Below are 19,374 nucleotides of genomic sequence, written 5' to 3' on the forward strand. Positions count from 1 at the left end.
GAGCATTGTGATGAAAGGGATCATGGAGCAATGTGATTACAGGGGCCATGGAGCATTGTGAATGCATAGGCCATGGAGCAATGAAATGACAGGGGTCAAGGAGCATTGTGATGTAAGTTGTCATGGAGCATTGTGATGACAAGTGTCCATGAACATTGTGATGACATGGTTCATGGAGCTTTGTGATGACAAGTGCCATGGCGAATTGTGATGACAGGTGTCATGGGGCATTGTGATGACAGTGGTCATGTAGAATTGTAATGAAAGGTATCATGGAGGACTCTGACGACAGGGGCCGTGGAGCACTGTGATGACAGTGGTCATCTAGAATTGTGATGAAATATACCAGGGAGCATTGTGATGACAGGGGTCATGGATCACCGCAATTATAGGGGCCAGGGAGCATTGTGAATACAAAGATCATGGAGCATTGAGATGACAGGGGTCATGGATCATTGTGATGACAAGGGTCCTGGAACCTTGTGATGACACGGTTCATGGAGCATTGTGATGACAAGGTTCTTCAAGCATTGTGATGACACGGGCATGGAGCATTATGATGACAAGAGTTCTGGAGCATTGTGATGAAAAGGGTATGGAGCACTGTGATTACAGGAGACCAGGAGCATTGTGATTACATGGGCAGTGAATATTGTGATGACAGGGGTTCATGGAGCACTGTGATGACAAGTGTCATGGAACATTGTGATGACAGGGTTCATGGAGCATTGTGATGAGAGGGGCCTTGGAGCATTATGATGATACGCGTCATGGGGCCTTGTGATGACAGCGGTCTTGGAGCATTGTGATGAAAGGGATCATGGAGCAATGTGATTACAGGGGCCATGGAGCATTTTGAATGCATAGGCCATGGAGCAGTGTGATGACAGGGGTCATGGAGCATTGTGATGAATGTGGTCATAGTTCATTGTGATGATAAGTGTCCAGGAACATTGTGATGACATGGATCATGGAGCATTGTGATGACAAGGGCCATGGCGAATTGTGATGACAGGTGTCATGGGGCATTGTGATGACAGTGGTCATCTAGAATTGTGATGAAAGGTAACATGGAGCACTGTGATAACAGGGGCCATGGAGCATTGTGATGACAAAGGCCATGGAGCATTTTCATGACAAGTGTCATGGAGCATTGTGATGAGACGGGCATGGAGCATTATGATGCCCAGAGTTCTGGAGCATTGTGGTGACAAGGGCATGGAGCATTGTGATGACAAGGGCCATGGCCAATTCTGATGACAGGTGTCATCGGGCATTGTGATGACAGAGGTTATCTAGCATTGTGATGAAAGGTACAATGGATCAATGTGATAACAGGGGCCATGGAGCATTGTGATGATAAAGACCATGGAGCATTTTAATGAAAAGTGTCATGGAGAATTGTGATGAGACGGGCATGGAGCATTATGATGACAAGAGTTCTGGAGCATTGCGTTGACAAGGGAATGGAGCATTGTGATTACAGGGACCATGGAGGATAGTGGTGACATCTGTCATGGAACATTGTGATGACAGTGGTCATGGAGCATTGTAATGACAGGGGCCATGGAGCATTGTGATGACAGGGGTCATGGGGCATTGTGATGACAGTGGTCATGGAGCATTGTGATGAAAGGGGTCATGGAGCACTGTGATCACAGGGGCCATGTATAATTGTGATGACAAAGACCATGGAGCATTGTGATGACAGTTGTCATGGAGCATTGTGTTGAAAGGGGCATGGAGCATTGTGACGACAATGGTCATGGAGCATTGTGATGACTGGTATCATGGAGCATTGTTCTGAAAAAGGTCATGGGGCAGTGTAATGACAAGTATCATGGAGGATGTGATGAAAGGAGTCATGGAGCATTGTGATTAAATGGATCATGAGGCATTTTGATGACAAGAGTCATGGAACATTGTGATGACAGGGCTAATGGAGCATTGTGATGACAAGGGCTATGGAGCATTGTGATGACTGGGGTCATGGAGCATTGTGATGAAAGGGGTCATGGATCACATCGATGACATGGGTAATGGAGCATTGTGATGATATGAGCATGGAGCATTGTGATGACAGGAGCCAGGGAGCATTGAGAATGACAAGGGCAGGGAACATTGTGATGACAGCAGTCATGGATCATTGTGATGATACCTGTCATGGAACATTGTGCTGACAGGGGCTATAGAGCATTGTGATGACAGGTGTCATGTGGCATTGTGATGACAGTGGTCATAGAGCATTGTGATGAAAGTGGTCATGGAGAACTGTGATGACAAGGGAATGGAGCATTATGATGACAAGAGTTCTGGAGCATTGTGATGACAAGGGTATGGAGCATTGTGATTACAGGGGACCAGGAGCATTGTGATTACATGGGCAGTGAATATTGTGATGACAGGGGTCATGGAGCACTGTGATGACTAGTGTCATGGAACATTGTGATGACAGGGATCATGGAGCATTGTGATGAGAGGGGCCTTGGAGCATTATGATGATAGGCGTCATGGGGCATTGTGATGACAGCGGTCTTGGAGTATTGTGATGAAAGGGATCATGGAGCAATGTGATTACAGGAGCCATGGAGCATTGTGAATGCATAGGCCATGGAGCAATGGAATGACAGGTGTCAAGGAGCATTGTGATGTAAGTTGTCATGGAGCATTGTGATGACTCTTGTCCATGAACATTGTGATGACATGGTTCATGGAGCATTGTGATGACAGGTGTCATGTGGAATTGTGATGAGAGCGGTCATATAGAATTGTGATTAAAGGTATCAGGGAGGACTCTGATAACAGGGGCCGTGGAGCACTGTGATGACAGTGGTCATCTAGAATTGTGATGAAATATACCAGGGAGCATTGTGATGACAGGGGTCATGGATCACCGCAATTATAGAGGCCATGGAGCATTGTGAATACAAAGATCATGGAGCATTGAGATGACAGGGGTCACGGATCATTGTGATGACAAGGGTCCTGGAACCTTGTGATGACACGGTTCATGGAGCATTGTGATGACAAGGTTCTTCAAGCATTGTGATGACACGGGCATGGAGCATTATGATGACAAGAGTTCTGGAGCATTGTGATGACAAGGGTATGGAGCACTATGATTACAGGGGACCAGGAGCATTGTGATTACATGGGCAGTGAATATTGTGATGACAGGGGTCATGGAGCACTGTGATGACTAGTGTCATGGAACATTGTGATGACAGGGATCATGGAGCATTGTGATGAGAGGAGCCTTAGAGCATTATGATGATAGGCGTCATGGGGCATTGTGATGACAGCGGTCTTGGAGCATTGTGATGAAAGGGATCATGGAGCAATGTGCTTACAGGAGCCATGGAGCATTGTGAATGCATAGGCCATGGAGCAATGAAATGACAGGGGTCAAGGAGCATTGTGATGTAAGTTGTCATGGAGCATTGTGATGACAAGTGTCCATGAACATTGTGATGACATGGTTCATGGAGCATTGTGATGACAAGTGCCATGGCGAATTGTGATGACAGGTGTCATGGGGCATTGTGATGACAGTGGTCATGTAGAATTGTAATGAAAGGTATCATGGAGGACTCTGACGACAGGGGCCGTGGAGCACTGTGATGACAGTGGTCATCTAGAATTGTGATGAAATATACCAGGGAGCATTGTGATGACAGGGGTCATGGATCACCGCAATTATAGGGGCCAGGGAGCATTGTGAATACAAAGATCATGGAGCATTGAGATGACAGGGGTCATGGATCATTGTGATGACAAGGGTCCTAGAACCTTGTGATGACACGGTTCATGGAGCATTGTGATGACAAGGTTCTTCAAGCATTGTGATGACACGGGCATGGAGCATTATGATGACAAGAGTTCTGGAGCATTGTGATGAAAAGGGTATGGAGCACTGTGATTACAGGAGACCAGGAGCATTGTGATTACATGGGCAGTGAATATTGTGATGACAGGGGTTCATGGAGCACTGTGATGACAAGTGTCATGGAACATTGTGATGACAGGGTTCATGGAGCATTGTGATGAGAGGGGCCTTGGAGCATTATGATGATAGGCGTCATGGGGTATTGTGATGAGAGTGGTCATAGAACATCGTGATGAAAGGGATCATGGAGCAATGTGATTACAGGGGCCATGGAGCATTTTGAATGCATAGGCCATGGAGCAGTGTGATGACAGAGGTCATGGATCATTGTGATGACAAGTGTCCTGGACCATTGTGATGACACGGGTCATGGAGCATTGTGATGGCAAGGGCCATGGCGAATTGTGATGACATGTGTCTTGGGGCATTGTGATGACAGTGGTCATCTAGAATTGTGATAAAAGGTATCATGGAGCACTGTGATGACAGGGGCCATGGAGTATTGTAATGACAAGGCCATGGAACATTGTGATGACAAGTATCATGGAGCTTTGTGATGACACGAGCATTCATCATTATGATGACAAGAGTTCTGGAGCATTGTGATGACAAGGGCATGGAGCATTGTGATTACAGGGTCATGGAGCATTGTGATGACAACTGTCATGGAACATTGTGATGACAGGGTTCATGGAGCATTGTGATTAAAGGGGCCATGGAGCATTTTGATGACAAGGGCAGGCGAACATTTTGATTACATTGGTAATGGAGCATTGTGATGACATGGGCAGGGAACATTGTGAAGACAGGTGTAATGGAACATTGTGATTACAGGGGACATGGAGCATTTTGATGACATGGGCAGACAACATTGTGATGACAGGTGTCATGGAGCATTGTGATGACAATTGTCATGGAACGTTGTGCTGACAGGGATCATGGAGCATTGTGATGAGACGGTCATTGGAGCATTGTGATGACAGGCGTACTGGAGCCTTCTGAGGAAAGGTGTCATGAGTCATTGTGATTACAGCGATCATGGAACATTGTGATGACAGTGGTCATGGAGCATTGTAATGACAGGGGCCATGGAGCATTGTGATGACAGGGGTCATGGGGCATTGTGATGACAGTGGTCATGGAGCATTGTGATGAAAGGGGTCATGGAGCACTGTGATCACAGGGGCCATGTATAATTGTGATGACAAAGGCCATGGAGCATTGTGATGACAGTTGTCATGGAGCATTGTGTTGAAAGGGGCATGGAGCATTGTGACGACAATGGTCATGGAGCATTGTGATGACTGGTATCATGGAGCATTGTTCTGAAAGAGGTCATGGGGCAGTGTAATGCCAAGTATCATGGAGGATGTGATGAAAGGAGTCATGGAGCATTGTGATTAAATGGATCATGAGGCATTTTGATGACAAGAGTCATGGAACATTGTGATGACAGGGCTAATGGAGCATTGTGATGACAAGGGCTATGGAGCATTGTGATGAATGGGGTCATGGGGCATGGTGATGACAGTGGTCATGGAGCATTGTGATGACAAAGACCACGGAGCATTGTGATGACAGGTGTCATGCAGCATTGTGATGAAAGGGGTCATGGATCACTACGATGACATGGGTAATGGAGCATTGTGATGATACGGGCATGGAGCATTGTGATGACAGGGGTCATGCAGCATTGTGATGACAGGGGCCATGCAGCATTTTGATGACATGGGCATGGAGCATAGTGATGACAAGAGTTCTGGAGCATTTTGATCACGAGGGCATGGATCATTTTGATGACAGGGGCCATGAAGCATTGAGATGACAAGGGAATGGAGCATTGTGATGAAAGCGGTCCTGGAGAATTGTGAGGAAACGGGTCATGGATTATTGTGATGGAAGGGTTCCTGGAGCATTCTGATGACAAGTGCCATGGAGCATTTTAATGAAAGGGGTACTGGAGCATTGTACAGAAATGGTTCATGGATCATCGTGATTACACGGATCATGGAATATTGTGATGACAAGGGTTTCAGAGCATTGCGACGACAGGGGTCATGGAGCATTGTAATAGCAGGGGTGATGGGGCATTGTGATGACAGGGGCATGGAGCATTGTGATGACAGAAGTCATAGAATATTGTGATGACAAGGGCCATGGAGCATTGTCATGAAAGGTCTTATCTGGCATTGTGATGAGAGTGGTCATGGAGCATTGTGATAAAAGTTGTCCTGAAGCACTGTTATTACAGGGGCCATGTAGAATTTTGATGACAAAGGCCATGGAGCATTGTGATGACAGGCATCATGGAGCAATTTGATGAAAGTGGTCATGGAGCATTGTGATGAAATGCGCCATGGAACATTGTGAAGACAAGTGTCCTGGAGCATTGTGATGACAAGGGCCATGGCCAATTCTGATGACAGGTGTCATGGAGCATTGTGATGACACTGGTCATCTATCATTATGATGAAAGGTATCATGGAGCACTGTGATGACAGGGGCCATGGAGCATTGTGATGACACGGGCATGGAGCATTATGATGAGAAGTGATCTGGAGCATTGCGATGACAAGGGTATGGAGCATTGTGATTACAGGGACCATGGAGCATTGTGAATGCATAGGCCATGGAGCAATGAAATGACAGGGGTCAAGGAGCATTGTGATGTAAGTTGTCATGGAGCATTGTCATGACTATTGTCCATGAACATTGTGATGACATGGTTCATGGAGCATTGTGATGACAAGTGCCATGGCGAATTGTGATGACAGGTGTCATGCGGCATTGTGATGACAGTGGTCATGTAGAATTGTAATGAACGGTATCATGGAGGACTCTGACGACAGGGGCCGTGGAGCACTGTGATGACAGTGGTCATCTAGAATTGTGATGAAATATACCAGGGAGCATTGTGATGACAGGGGTCATGGATCACCACAATTATAGGGGCCAGGGAGCATTGTGAATACAAAGATCATGGAGCATTGAGATGACAGGGGTCATGGATCATTGTGATGACAAGGGTCCTGGAACCTTGTGATGACACGGTTCATGGAGCATTGTGATGACAAGGTTCTTCAAGCATTGTGATGACACGGGCATGGAGCATTATGATGACAAGAGTTCTGGAGCATTGTGATGAAAAGGGTATGGAGCACTGTGATTACAGGGGACCAGGAGCATTGTGATTACATGGGCAGTGAATATTGTGATGACAGGGGTTCATGGAGCACTGTGATGACAAGTGTCATGGAACATTGTGATGACAGGGTTCATGGAGCATTGTGATGAGAGGGGCCTTGGAGCATTATGATGATAGGCGTCATGGGGTATCGTGATGAGAGTGGTCATAGAACATTGTGATGAAAGGGATCATGGAGCAATGTGATTACAGGGGCCATGGAGCATTTTGAATGCATAGTCCATGGAGCAGTGTGATGACAGGGGTCATGGAGCATTGTGATGAATGTGGTCATAGTTCATTGTGATGATAAGTGTCCAGGAACATTGTGATGACATGGATCATGGAGCATTGTGATGACAAGGGCCATGGCGAATTGTGATGACAGGTGTCATGGGGCATTGTGATGACAGTGGTCATCGAGAATTATGAGGAAAGGTAACATGGAGCACTGTGATAACAGGGGCCATGGAGCATTGTGATGACAAAGGCCATGGAGCATTTTGATGACTAGTGTCATGGAACATTGTGATGAGACGGGCATGGAGCATTATGATGCCAAGAGTTCTGGAGCATTGCGTTGACAAGGGCATGGAGCATTGTGATGGCAAGGGCCATGGCGAATTGTTATGACATGTGTCTTGGGGCATTGTGATGACAGTGGTCATCTAGAATTGTGATAAAAGGTATCATGGAGCACTGTGATGACAGGGGCCATGGAGTATTGTAATGACAAGGCAATGGAACATTGTGATGACAAGTATCATGGAGCTTTGTGATGACACGAGCATTCATCATTATGATGACAAGAGTTCTGGAGCATTGTGATGACAAGGGCATGGAGCATTGTGATTACAGGGTCATGGAGCATTGTGATGACAACTGTCATGGAACATTGTGATGACAGGGTTCATGGAGCATTGTGATGACAAGTGCGATGGCGAATTGTGATGACAGGTGTCATGGGGCATTGTGTTGAAAGGGGCATGGAGCATTGTGACGACAATGGTCATGGAGCATTGTGATGACTGGTATCATGGAGCATTGTTCTGAAAAAGGTCATGGGGCAGTGTAATGACAAGTATCATGGAAGATGTGATGAAAGGAGTCATGGAGCATTGTGATTAAATGGATCATGAGGCATTTTGATGACAAGAGTCATGGAACATTGTGATGACAGGGCTAATGGAGCATTGTGATGACAAGGGCTATGGAGCATTGTGATGACAGGTGTCATGCAGCATTGTGATGAAAGGGGTCATGGATCACTACGATGACATGTGTAATGGAGCATTGTGATGATATGGACATGGAGCATTGTGATAACAGGGGCCAGGGAGCATTGAGATGACAAGAGCAGGGAACATTCTGATGACAGCAGTCTTGTATCATTGTGATGATACCTGTCATGGAACATTGTGCTGACAGGGGCTATAGAGCAATGTGATGACAGGTGTCATGTGGCATTGTGATGACAGTGGTCATAGAGCATTGTGATGAAAAGGATCATGGAGCAATGTGATTACAGGGGCCATGGAGCATTGTGAATACATAGGCCATGGAGCATTGTGATGACAGGGGTCAAGGAGCATTGTGATGAAAGTGGACATGGAGCACTGTGATGACACGGGCATGCAGCATTATGATGACAAGAGTTCTGGAGCATTGTGATGAAAAGGGTATGGAGCATTGTGATTACAGGGGACCAGGAGCATTGTGATTACATGGGCAGTGAATATTGTGATGACAGGGGTTCATGGAGCACTGTGATGACAAGTGTCATGGAACATTGTGATGACAGGGTTCATGGAGCATTGTGATGAGAGGGGCCTTGGAGCATTATGATGATAGTCGTCATGGGGTATTGTGATGAGAGTGGTCATAGAACATCGTGATGAAAGGGATCATGGAGCAATGTGATTACAGGGGCCATGGAGCATTTTGAATGCATAGGCCATGGAGCAGTGTGATGACAGGGGTCATGGATCATTGTGATGAAAAGTGTCCTGGACCATTGTGATGACACGGGTCATGGAGCATTGTGATGGCAAGGGCCATGGCGAATTGTGATGACATGTGTCTTGGGGCATTGTGATGACAGTGGTCATCTAGAATTGTGATAAAAGGTATCATGGAGCACTGTGATGACAGGGGCCATGGAGTATTGTAATGACAAGGCCATGGAACATTGTGATGACAAGTATCATGGAGCTTTGTGATGACACGAGCATTCATCATTATGATGACAAGAGTTCTGGAGCATTGTGATGACAAGGGCATGGAGCATTGTGATTACAGGGTCATGGAGCATTGTGATGACAACTGTCATGGAACATTGTGATGACAGGGTTCATGGAGCATTGGGATTAAAGGGGCCATGGAGCATTTTGATGACAAGGGCAGGCGAACTTTTTGATTACATTGGTAATGGAGCATTGTGATGACATGGGCAGGGAACATTGTGAAGACACGTGTAATGGAACATTGTGATTACAGGGGACATGGAGCATTTTGATGACATGGGCAGGCAACATTGTGATGACAGGTGTCATGGAGCATTGTGATGACAATTGTCATGGAACGTTGTGCTGACAGGGATCATGGAGCATTGTGATGAGACGGTCATTGGAGCATTGTGATGACAGGCGTACTGGAGCCTTCTGAGGAAAGGTGTCATGAGTCATTGTGATTACAGCGATCATGGAACATTGTGATGACAGTGGTCATGGAGCATTGTAATGACAGGGGCCATGGAGCATTGTGATGACAGGGGTCATGGGGCATTGTGATGACAGTGGTCATGGAGCATTGTGATGAAAGGGGTCATGGAGCACTGTGATCCCAGGGGCCATGTATAATTGTGATGACAAAGGCCATGGAGCATTGTGATGACAGTTGTCATGGAGCATTGTGTTGAAAGGGGCATGGAGCATTGTGACGACAATGGTCATGGAGCATTGTGATGACTGGTATCATGGAGCATTGTTCTGAAAGAGGTCATGGGGCAGTGTAATGACAAGTATCATGGAGGATGTGATGAAAGGAGTCATGGAGCATTGTGATTAAATGGATCATGAGGCATTTTGATGACAAGAGTCATGGAACATTGTGATGACAGCGCTAATGGAGCATTGTGATGACAAGGGCTATGGAGCATTGTGATGAATGGGGTCATGGGGCATGGTGATGACAGTGGTCATGGAGCATTGTGATGACAAAGACCACGGAGCATTGTGATGACAGGTGTCATGCAGCATTGTGATGTAAGGGGTCATGGATCACTACGATGACATGGGTAATGGAGCATTGTGATGATACGGGCATGGAGCATTGTGATGACAGGGGTCATGCAGCATTGTGATGACAGGGGCCATGCAGCATTTTGATGACATGGGCATGGAGCATAGTGATGACAAGAGTTCTGGAGCATTTTGATGACGAGGGCATGGATCATTTTGATGACAGGGGCCATGAAGCATTGAGATGACAAGGGAATGGAGCATTGTGATGAAAGCGGTCCTGGAGAATTGTGAGGAAACGGGTCATGGATTATTGTGATGGAAGGGTTCCTGGAGCATTCTGATGACAAGTGCCATGGAGCATTTTAATGAAAGGGGTACTGGAGCATTGTACAGAAATGGTTCATGGATCATCGTGATTACACGGATCATGGAATATTGTGATGACAAGGGTTTCGGAGCATTGCGACGACAGGCGTCATGGAGCATTGTAATAGCAGGGGTGATGGGGCATTGTGATGACAGGGCCATGGAGCATTGTGATGACAGAAGTCATAGAATATTGTGATGACAAGGGCCATGGAGCATTGTCATGAAAGGTCTTATCTGGCATTGTGATGAGAGTGGTCATGGAGCATTGTGATAAAAGTTGTCCTGAAGCACTGTTATTACAGGGGCCATGTAGAATTTTGATGACAAAGGCCATGGAGCATTGTGATGACAGGCATCATGGAGCAATTTGATGAAAGTGGTCATGGAGCATTGTGATGAAATGCGCCATGGAACATTGTGAAGACAAGTGTCCTGGAGCATTGTGATGACAAGGGCCATGGCCAATTCTGATGACAGGTGTCATGGAGCATTGTGATGACAGTGGTCATCTATCATTATGATGAAAGGTATCACGGAGCACTGTGATGACAGGGGCCATGGAGCATTGTGATGACACGGGCATGGAGCATTATGATGAGAAGTGATCTGGAGCATTGCGATGACAAGGGTATGGAGCATTGTGATTACAGGGACCATGGAGCATTGTGAATGCATAGGCCATGGAGCAATGAAATGACAGGGGTCAAGGAGCATTGTGATGTAAGTTGTCATGGAGCATTGTCATGACTATTGTCCATGAACATTGTGATGACATGGTTCATGGAGCATTGTGATGACAAGTGCCATGGCGAATTGTGATGACAGGTGTCATGCGGCATTGTGATGACAGGGGCCATGCAGCATTTTGATGACATGGGCATGGAGCATAGTGATGACAAGAGTTCTGGAGCATTTTGATGACGAGGGCATGGATCATTTTGATGACAGGGGCAAGGGAGCATTGAGATGACAAGAGCAGGGAACATTCTGATGACAGCAGTCTTGTATCATTGTGATGATACCTGTCATGGAACATTGTGCTGACAGGGGCTATAGAGCATTGTGATGACAGGTGTCATGTGGCATTGTGATGACAGTGGTCATAGAGCATTGTGATGAAAAGGATCATGGAGCAATGTGATTACAGGGGCCATGGAGCATTGTGAATACATAGGCCATGGAGCATTGTGATGACAGGGGTCAAGGAGCATTGTGATGAAAGTGGACATGGAGCACTGTGATGACACGGGCATGCAGCATTATGATGACAAGAGTTCTGGAGCATTGTGATGAAAAGGGTATGGAGCATTGTGATTACAGGGGACCAGGAGCATTGTGATTACATGGGCAGTGAATATTGTGATGACAGGGGTCATGGAGCACTGTGATGACTAGTGTCATGGAACATTGTGATGAGAGGGATCATGGAGCACTGTGATGAGAGGGGCCTTGGAGCATTATGATGATAGGCGTCATGGGGCATTGTGATGACAGCGGTCTTGGAGCATTGTGATGAAAGGGATCATGGAGCAATGTGATTACAGGGGCCATGGAGCATTGTGAATGCATAGGCCATGGAGCAATGAAATGACAGGGGTCAAGGAGCATTGTGATGTAAGTTGTCATGGAGCATTGTGATGACAAGTGTCCATGAACATTGTGATGACATGGTTCATGGAGCTTTGTGATGACAAGTGCCATGGCGAATTGTGATGACAGGTGTCATGGGGCATTGTGATGACAGTGGTCATGTAGAATTGTAATGAAAGGTATCATGGAGGACTCTGACGACAGGGGCCGTGGAGCACTGTGATGACAGTGGTCATCTAGAATTGTGATGAAATATACCAGGGAGCATTGTGATGACAGGGGTCATGGATCACCGCAATTATAGGGGCCAGGGAGCATTGTGAATACAAAGATCATGGAGCATTGAGATGACAGGGGTCATGGATCATTGTGATGACAAGGGTCCTGGAACCTTGTGATGACACGGTTCATGGAGCATTGTGATGACAAGGTTCTTCAAGCATTGTGATGACACGGGCATGGAGCATTATGATGACAAGAGTTCTGGAGCATTGTGATGAAAAGGGTATGGAGCACTGTGATTACAGGAGACCAGGAGCATTGTGATTACATGGGCAGTGAATATTGTGATGACAGGGGTTCATGGAGCACTGTGATGACAAGTGTCATGGAACATTGTGATGACAGGGTTCATGGAGCATTGTGATGAGAGGGGCCTTGGAGCATTATGATGATACGCGTCATGGGGCCTTGTGATGACAGCGGTCTTGGAGCATTGTGATGAAAGGGATCATGGAGCAATGTGATTACAGGGGCCATGGAGCATTTTGAATGCATAGGCCATGGAGCAGTGTGATGACAGGGGTCATGGAGCATTGTGATGAATGTGGTCATAGTTCATTGTGATGATAAGTGTCCAGGAACATTGTGATGACATGGATCATGGAGCATTGTGATGACAAGGGCCATGGCGAATTGTGATGACAGGTGTCATGGGGCATTGTGATGACAGTGGTCATCTAGAATTGTGATGAAAGGTAACATGGAGCACTGTGATAACAGGGGCCATGGAGCATTGTGATGACAAAGGCCATGGAGCATTTTGATGACAAGTGTCATGTAGCATTGTGATGAGACGGGCATGGAGCATTATGATGCCCAGAGTTCTGGAGCATTGTGGTGACAAGGGCATGGAGCATTGTGATGACAAGGGCCATGGCCAATTCTGATGACAGGTGTCATCGGGCATTGTGATGACAGAGGTTATCTAGCATTGTGATGAAAGGTACAATGGATCAATGTGATAACAGGGGCCATGGAGCATTGTGATGATAAAGACCATGGAGCATTTTAATGAAAAGTGTCATGGAGAATTGTGATGAGACGGGCATGGAGCATTATGATGACAAGAGTTCTGGAGCATTGCGTTGACAAGGGAATGGAGCATTGTGATTACAGGGACCATGGAGGATAGTGGTGACATCTGTCATGGAACATTGTGATGACAGTGGTCATGGAGCATTGTAATGACAGGGGCCATGGAGCATTGTGATGACAGGGGTCATGGGGCATTGTGATGACAGTGGTCATGGAGCATTGTGATGAAAGGGGTCATGGAGCACTGTGATCACAGGGGCCATGTATAATTGTGATGACAAAGACCATGGAGCATTGTGATGACAGTTGTCATGGAGCATTGTGTTGAAAGGGGCATGGAGCATTGTGACGACAATGGTCATGGAGCATTGTGATGACTGGTATCATGGAGCATTGTTCTGAAAAAGGTCATGGGGCAGTGTAATGACAAGTATCATGGAGGATGTGATGAAAGGAGTCATGGAGCATTGTGATTAAATGGATCATGAGGCATTTTGATGACAAGAGTCATGGAACATTGTGATGACAGGGCTAATGGAGCATTGTGATGACAAGGGCTATGGAGCATTGTGATGACTGGGGTCATGGAGCATTGTGATGAAAGGGGTCATGGATCACATCGATGACATGGGTAATGGAGCATTGTGATGATATGAGCATGGAGCATTGTGATGACAGGAGCCAGGGAGCATTGAGAATGACAAGGGCAGGGAACATTGTGATGACAGCAGTCATGGATCATTGTGATGATACCTGTCATGGAACATTGTGCTGACAGGGGCTATAGAGCATTGTGATGACAGGTGTCATGTGGCATTGTGATGACAGTGGTCATAGAGCATTGTGATGAAAGTGGTCATGGAGAACTGTGATGACAAGGGAATGGAGCATTATGATGACAAGAGTTCTGGAGCATTGTGATGACAAGGGTATGGAGCATTGTGATTACAGGGGACCAGGAGCATTGTGATTACATGGGCAGTGAATATTGTGATGACAGGGGTCATGGAGCACTGTGATGACTAGTGTCATGGAACATTGTGATGACAGGGATCATGGAGCATTGTGATGAGAGGGGCCTTGGAGCATTATGATGATAGGCGTCATGGGGCATTGTGATGACAGCGGTCTTGGAGTATTGTGATGAAAGGGATCATGGAGCAATGTGATTACAGGAGCCATGGAGCATTGTGAATGCATAGGCCATGGAGCAATGGAATGACAGGGGTCAAGGAGCATTGTGATGTAAGTTGTCATGGAGCATTGTGATGACTCTTGTCCATGAACATTGTGATGACATGGTTCATGGAGCATTGTGATGACAGGTGTCATGTGGAATTGTGATGAGAGCGGTCATATAGAATTGTGATTAAAGGTATCAGGGAGGACTCTGATAACAGGGGCCGTGGAGCACTGTGATGACAGTGGTCATCTAGAATTGTGATGAAATATACCAGGGAGCATTGTGATGACAGGGGTCATGGATCACCGCAATTATAGAGGCCATGGAGCATTGTGAATACAAAGATCATGGAGCATTGAGATGACAGGGGTCACGGATCATTGTGATGACAAGGGTCCTGGAACCTTGTGATGACACGGTTCATGGAGCATTGTGATGACAAGGTTCTTCAAGCATTGTGATGACACGGGCATGGAGCATTATGATGACAAGAGTTCTGGAGCATTGTGATGACAAGGGTATGGAGCACTATGATTACAGGGGACCAGGAGCATTGTGATTACATGGGCAGTGAATATTGTGATGACAGGGGTCATGGAGCACTGTGATGACTAGTGTCATGGAACATTGTGATGACAGGGATCATGGAGCATTGTGATGAGAGGGGCCTTAGAGCATTATGATGATAGGCGTCATGGGGCATTGTGATGACAGCGGTCTTGGAGCATTGTGATGAAAGGGATCATGGAGCAATGTGCTTACAGGAGCCATGGAGCATTGTGAATGCATAGGCCATGGAGCAATGAAATGACAGGGGTCAAGGAGCATTGTGATGTAAGTTGTCATGGAGCATTGTGATGACAAGTGTCCATGAACATTGTGATGACATGGTTCATGGAGCATTGTGATGACAAGTGCCATGGCGAATTGTGATGACAGGTGTCATGGGGCATTGTGATGACAGTGGTCATGTAGAATTGTAATGAAAGGTATCATGGAGGACTCTGACGACAGGGGCCGTGGAGCACTGTGATGACAGTGGTCATCTAGAATTGTGATGAAATATACCAGGGAGCATTGTGATGACAGGGGTCATGGATCACCGCAATTATAGGGGCCAGGGAGCATTGTGAATACAAAGATCATGGAGCATTGAGATGACAGGGGTCATGGATCATTGTGATGACAAGGGTCCTAGAACCTTGTGATGACACGGTTCATGGAGCATTGTGATGACAAGGTTCTTCAAGCATTGTGATGACACGGGCATGGAGCATTATGATGACAAGAGTTCTGGAGCATTGTGATGAAAAGGGTATGGAGCACTGTGATTACAGGAGACCAGGAGCATTGTGATTACATGGGCAGTGAATATTGTGATGACAGGGGTTCATGGAGCACTGTGATGACAAGTGTCATGGAACATTGTGATGACAGGGTTCATGGAGCATTGTGATGAGAGGGGCCTTGGAGCATTATGATGATAGGCGTCATGGGGTATTGTGATGAGAGTGGTCATAGAACATCGTGATGAAAGGGATCATGGAGCAATGTGATTACAGGGGCCATGGAGCATTTTGAATGCATAGGCCATGGAGCAGTGTGATGACAGAGGTCATGGATCATTGTGATGACAAGTGTCCTGGACCATTGTGATGACACGGGTCATGGAGCATTGTGATGGCAAGGGCCATGGCGAATTGTGATGACATGTGTCTTGGGGCATTGTGATGACAGTGGTCATCTAGAATTGTGATAAAAGGTATCATGGAGCACTGTGATGACAGGGGCCATGGAGTATTGTAATGACAAGGCAATGGAACATTGTGATGACAAGTATCATGGAGCTTTGTGATGACACGAGCATTCATCATTATGATGACAAGAGTTCTGGAGCATTGTGATGACAAGGGCATGGAGCATTGTGATTACAGGGTCATGGAGCATTGTGATGACAACTGTCATGGAACATTGTGATGACAGGGTTCATGGAGCATTGTGATTAAAGGGGCCATGGAGCATTTTGATGACAAGGGCAGGCGAACATTTTGATTACATTGGTAATGGAGCATTGTGATGACATGGGCAGGGAACATTGTGAAGACAGGTGTAATGGAACATTGTGATTACAGGGGACATGGAGCATTTTGATGACATGGGCAGACAACATTGTGATGACAGGTGTCATGGAGCATTGTGATGACAATTGTCATGGAACGTTGTGCTGACAGGGATCATGGAGCATTGTGATGAGACGGTCATTGGAGCATTGTGATGACAGGCGTACTGGAGCCTTCTGAGGAAAGGTGTCATGAGTCATTGTGATTACAGCGATCATGGAACATTGTGATGACAGTGGTCATGGAGCATTGTAATGACAGGGGCCATGGAGCATTGTGATGACAGGGGTCATGGGGCATTGTGATGACAGTGGTCATGGAGCATTGTGATGAAAGGGGTCATGGAGCACTGTGATCACAGGGGCCATGTATAATTGTGATGACAAAGGCCATGGAGCATTGTGATGACAGTTGTCATGGAGCATTGTGTTGAAAGGGGCATGGAGCATTGTGACGACAATGGTCATGGAGCATTGTGATGACTGGTATCATGGAGCATTGTTCTGAAAGAGGTCATGGGGCAGTGTAATGCCAAGTATCATGGAGGATGTGATGAAAGGAGTCATGGAGCATTGTGATTAAATGGATCATGAGGCATTTTGATGACAAGAGTCATGGAACATTGTGATGACAGGGCTAATGGAGCATTGTGATGACAAGGGCTATGGAGCATTGTGATGAATGGGGTCATGGGGCATGGTGATGACAGTGGTCATGGAGCATTGTGATGACAAAGACCACGGAGCATTGTGATGACAGGTGTCATGCAGCATTGTGATGAAAGGGGTCATGGATCACTACGATGACATGGGTAATGGAGCATTGTGATGATACGGGCATGGAGCATTGTGATGACAGGGGTCATGCAGCATTGTGATGACAGGGGCCATGCAGCATTTTGATGACATGGGCATGGAGCATAGTGATGACAAGAGTTCTGGAGCATTTTGATGACGAGGGCATGGATCATTTTGATGACAGGGGCCATGAAGCATTGAGATGACAAGGGAATGGAGCATTGTGATGAAAGCGGTCCTGGAGAATTGTGAGGAAACGGGTCATGGATTATTGTGATGGAAGGGTTCCTGGAGCATTCTGATGACAAGTGCCATGGAGCATTTTAATGAAAGGGGTACTGGAGCATTGTACAGAAATGGTTCATGGATCATCGTGATTACACGGATCATGGAATATTGTGATGACAAGGGTTTCAGAGCATTGCGACGACAGGGGTCATGGAGCATTGTAATAGCAGGGGTGATGGGGCATTGTGATGACAGGGGCATGGAGCATTGTGATGACAGAAGTCATAGAATATTGTGATGACAAGGGCCATGGAGCATTGTCATGAAAGGTCTTATCTGGCATTGTGATGAGAGTGGTCATGGAGCATTGTGATAAAAGTTGTCCTGAAGCACTGTTATTACAGGGGCCATGTAGAATTTTGATGACAAAGGCCATGGAGCATTGTGATGACAGGCATCATGGAGCAATTTGATGAAAGTGGTCATGGAGCATTGTGATGAAATGCGCCATGGAACATTGTGAAGACAAGTGTCCTGGAGCATTGTGATGACAAGGGCCATGGCCAATTCTGATGACAGGTGTCATGGAGCATTGTGATGACAGTGGTCATCTATCATTATGATGAAAGGTATCACGGAGCACTGTGATGACAGGGGCCATGGAGCATTGTGATGACACGGGCATGGAGCATTATGATGAGAAGTGATCTGGAGCATTGCGATGACAAGGGTATGGAGCATTGTGATTACAGGGACCATGGAGCATTGTGAATGCATAGGCCATGGAGCAATGAAATGACAGGGGTCAAGGAGCATTGTGATGTAAGTTGTCATGGAGCATTGTCATGACTATTGTCCATGAACATTGTGATGACATGGTTCATGGAGCATTGTGATGACAAGTGCCATGGCGAATTGTGATGACAGGTGTCATGCGGCATTGTGATGACAGTGGTCATGTAGAATTGTAATGAACGGTATCATGGAGGACTCTGACGACAGGGGCCGTGGAGCACTGTGATGACAGTGGTCATCTAGAATTGTGATGAAATATACCAGGGAGCATTGTGATGACAGGGGTCATGGATCACCACAATTATAGGGGCCAGGGAGCATTGTGAATACAAAGATCATGGAGCATTGAGATGACAGGGGTCATGGATCATTGTGATGACAAGGGTCCTGGAACCTTGTGATGACACGGTTCATGGAGCATTGTGATGACAAGGTTCTTCAAGCATTGTGATGACACGGGCATGGAGCATTATGATGACAAGAGTTCTGGAGCATTGTGATGAAAAGGGTATGGAGCACTGTGATTACAGGGGACCAGGAGCATTGTGATTACATGGGCAGTGAATATTGTGATGACAGGGGTTCATGGAGCACTGTGATGACAAGTGTCATGGAACATTGTGATGACAGGGTTCATGGAGCATTGTGATGAGAGGGGCCTTG

The sequence above is a fragment of the Balaenoptera borealis genome, assembly GCF_965194805.1.
Source record: "Balaenoptera borealis genome assembly, chromosome: 10".
In the NCBI taxonomy this organism is placed as follows: domain Eukaryota; kingdom Metazoa; phylum Chordata; class Mammalia; order Artiodactyla; family Balaenopteridae; genus Balaenoptera; species Balaenoptera borealis.